Here is a 4769-nt window from a genome sequence, read left to right as displayed (position 1 = left end):
GTTCATTAACCCAGCAAGGCGAAAATAATTAATTAACTTATAAAAAGTAAACAAATACCATAAAAATAATTTAAAACTACTTTCATACATACATACATGCATACATATATAGTTATAGATAAACAGCCATTCATAGCACTTGCAAACTCATATGACGTCATACATCACACTGCCTGTAAACTATTTATAGAAATTTCAATTTTTTTTTGCTTAGCCGGCATTGTTGACTTTTCACATCTCGCAAATGAAAAGAAAAAAATCAACAACAAATGCACACAACAACCAAATAGTCACACCAGCTCAGTGGCAGCGCAGCGCACAAAAGGGCCACTGTCATCGAAAATTGCCTTGCACTTTGCACTTGCACTGCGCTCATTTTGCCTCACATTCACAACACCATGCCTTTTAGAGAGAGTGAGAGCAATAAACTAGCATAGCGCACACCACACTCATATGCAGTTACATGTGTATGCATGTCGTTACGTGTACATACTCGCATTTCACATCAGTCAACTCAAGTCAAGTGCACTGCAGTTCGCGCTGTCTTTAGCGAATTGCAGTGACGTTGGCGCTGGCGGCGCTGCTTGTCTCATTGCCAACACTGCTGAGCACGCTACAAACATAGCAGCGAAAAATCAGCTAATTTAGCGGCACTGCATACACTTGCATACACAGCTTTGTATGTACATATGTATGTATATACCTGCATGTACAAACATATAAATAGTGTTATGTGTGCTGGCCGAACCACCGAGCCAACCGTTCATGTGCGCTTGCCGCGAACACGTTTTTATAGGTTAATGACACAAAATGAAATTAAAATAAAATAAAAATAGAAAATAGAAAATGGCAAAACTACTACTGCAACTACAACTAGTCGACGGCAGTGACGACGTCGGCTGCTCCCGACCGCTACAATAGTATAATATCGTACGCTAATAATAGTCGCTTGGTTGTCGTAATAATAATAAAAGTGAAAGAAAATTACTTTTTCTAAATCGAAAAAGCAAAACCAAAACAAAAAAAAATTCACTATTGAGCGGCGGAAATACATATATTAAAATGTGTAAAATGCAGGTTGGACAATGCAAATACAAATATGTATAAAAACCAATACATATGTATGCATGTATGTATATATATGTATATATATGTACATATGTGCGCACATATGTAGGTAGTATATGCAAATATGCATTTTCAATATGTGCAAATCATTGCATAAGCTTGTTCACATATTCTTCAGTGTTCGAAAAGGCATATCATATAATAATCGCTTTCTAGCTGTTGAGTAAGAAATTAAAATTAATTGTAGAACTGACTTGAATAATAATAAATATTTTTTTAGTTCTCAAAGCCTAAGTCAAATTTTCAGAAATTGGGGTAAAACGGTGTAATTCGACGAACTCGCAGTACTTCAGTGCGAAAATATTTTATTTTATTTTTAACGTCAGAATAACTGAGAAAAATATGACAGAAAACAAAATACAACAAAATTTCTAAACAAAAACGAAAAAATCCATTACAAAGTAGACAAACTCTACTAAGTACGCTTAATATACATTACAACAATTCTGATGTAATCTAATGTACATGAGTAATCTCTAATTACATAAATGCCCCTGACTCTGTATACAAATACCACATGCGCCAAAAGTTAAATCAAAAGTAAACAGAATTTTGTTATATTGTAGAAAAACGCTTATGCGCACAAACTCTTCCACCTTCAATTGTAAAAAAGTCAATAAGTGTTCTTTCATAAAAGTATACAATGAGAGACGTTGTCGCTGGAGAGCCCAGAAAGTTACGTAAGCGCTGAGAGCGCACAAGATTTGTGCTAGGAAATATAAAGTTCAATGATAAGATAATTTACAAATAAAAAACCAAAAAAAAAAAAAAACGGCAAAATATTAAAATTAGTCTAGTACACAGTAACATAGTATTTTCCAAAGCTCTCTTTCTTACTATGACAAACTATTAAGACTATTTCCTCAACTGAGAGCACAAACACCGCGTGCATTGTGATAGTCGCAAAATAAATAAGCCGGTAGCGTAAAAAGGGAATAACAATAAATCACCAATGAAAAAACCAAAAAAAAAAAAAAAAAAAAAAAAAAAAAAAAAAAAAAAAAAAAAAAACACAACAACAACAAACAACGCGACTGTGCTATCGCATAGTTGTAGCGAAAATAAATACAACAACAATTTATGATATGGTATTTATAGTTATATTGCACGTTGTTGTTGTTGGCATAGAATTTTTGCAAAAATGCTAGTGAAGCAACAAATACATGCCACCGTCTACTAGGCACAATATTTGGACTACTGACACAATTATTTTTGCTGATTTTTGCGGTTCTTTAAATTTCGCCACTTTGCGTCTGTGTTTGTTGTCTTCCTCTTTTTTGTGGGTATATGGGTTAAAGATGGTTGTTGTTGCTAAAATGTATGCGCATACACTTTTATGCGTGTGTTATACACACATATGTACATATATATTTATTTCGTAATATTTACATATAAAATTTATGTGGATTGATTGGCCGCTGAGCATGATTGATGTAGGAAGAGCGCCAGTGTTGTTCGATTTCCCCGGAATTTGAAAATTAAGTGCCAATTGTTTAATTTAAAAAATTATATGCGTAGAAATACATATATAAATAAGAAAATTTCTCATATACTAAATAAGCAACAAATAAAAATTTTACAGAAGCGCATTGTTGGTGTGTGACAACTATTTAGCGTGATTTATGTGCGACAATTTCGCCACAATATAAGTTTTAATTCTTGCTGAAATTGCTGCTTTGTAAAATTTTGATTGTTCCATTTAAAGCGCAACCCACACAATTGTTTTTCGTGCAATGAACGCTTTTTTGGCGAGTAAATTATGGCCACAAAGATTTGAGTGACTGCTTCTTAAACATTATATACATATATGAACGTATTTATATACATACAACTGTGCTGTATACATACAAATGTATGTACATACATACATATGTATAAGTATATATATATGTAGTCGTATTTAATATGTTTCATAAATCAAAGTAGCAGTGATGCAAATTCTTCTGACAGCAACTTTGAAAAAAAAATCAAAAAAATTGTTTTTTTTTCGATTTTTAAATTTAATAAAAAAAACAAAAAAACACTTTACTTCGACTGCACTCAAGCTATAATACCCTTCATAATGCATTTTTTATAATGCAAAGGAGTGTTGAAAGATACTTTCCCTGATTTTGTACGGTCAGTTTATATGGCAGCTATACGCAATAGTGCTCTTATCTGAACAATTTATTAGAAGATTATAGCGTTGCATTAAGAAATATTATATACCAAAATTCCGTCAGGATATCTCGTCAAATAAAAAAGTTTTCTGAACAAGAACTTGATTTTGTTCTATCAGTTTGTATGACAGCTATATGCTATAGTGGTCCGATCTGAACAATGTACTTAACGATTATAGCATTACTTTTGGTAATTATACGTGCCAAATATCTTGAAGATATCTCGTGAGATTAAAAAGTTCTCCGTACAAGAACTTGATTTTGATCGGGCAGTTTGCATGGTGGCTATATGCTATATTGATCCGATATAAACAATATATTTGAAAATTGTAGCATTACCTTGGATATTAATCTATGCCAGATTTCCGGGAAAATAGCTTGTCAAATAAAAAAGTTTCCTATATAAGAACTTGATTTTGATCGATCAGTTTGTATGGCAGCCATAAGATACAGGAATCCGATATCGCCGATTGCAACATACATATAAATAGCTTTTCATGGAGCAAAGACCGTGCAAAAATTCATAACGATAACTCAAAATTTTAGCACTAAAATTATAATAGAAATACTCTTGAAACAGTACCTTTCTGCAGACTAATTCGAATTCGTCAAAATTACGTATTACCCTTGCTTCTTTCATCATTGTTCAAAGCGTTCTTATCTTTCATCAAGCTGCGCTTAGCTTTGGCTTGTTTACTTTCCCGCAATTCACTTTCTTTTCCAACACAAAATCTAGTCTCAACCAGTCGTTTCTAAATTATAGCAACTGCTACACAAGCACATACATCAGATTTAATGTGTCTTGCAAGCGTTTCTATTGGTAAGCAAGTCAAGCCAGGTTCAAGTCCATAGCTCATGCGGTCGCTGAGAGAAAACAAGTTTTCATTTTCAACTGCAGAACCTGAACGCGCTTTGTGTGGCGGTTTCTTGATCAGCTCAATGCATACATACATATATGTATATACATGTGCATTTCTAGAGATGTTGTTGAGTTTTGCTTGTGGTCATGCAACAACGGTATGCATTTGTCTGTTTTTCCAATATACAGTTCAAGTGTAATGGTACGCTGTCTTTACATTTGTTTTGTTGTTGTTTGCTGTAATGCTGTGGAAAGCAAGTTAAACGGTGAAAGTCTTGCATATTTTTATTTTTTTCTCCAGCATCACACGAGTTACTGCAACTTTTTTGCAACGCAGCACGCTGCATTTTGCACACACGTTTCTCTTCGGCGGTTTGGTTTTGTTTTTGTTGGTTTGATTTGAGGCATACATACTATGTATTGGATTACAATGTATTGCATTCAGTTTTTACTGTCAACCCACTCATTTTGCTGGCAATATTTTTGATTTTGTAGCAGTTTGATGAAAATATTTTCAATTTATTTTTTTGAAATATATCTAAAAATAAATTTATGTTGATAAAAAAATAGAAAACAAAGCTTATAAAAAATTTTGAAAAAAAAAATTATTATATTAAAAAAAA

This window comes from Bactrocera latifrons, unplaced genomic scaffold (assembly GCF_001853355.1).
Source record: "Bactrocera latifrons isolate USDA-ARS-PBARC rearing strain unplaced genomic scaffold, ASM185335v1 scaffold_242, whole genome shotgun sequence".
NCBI lineage: Eukaryota > Metazoa > Arthropoda > Insecta > Diptera > Tephritidae > Bactrocera > Bactrocera latifrons.
This window is presented reverse-complemented; position numbering follows the sequence as displayed.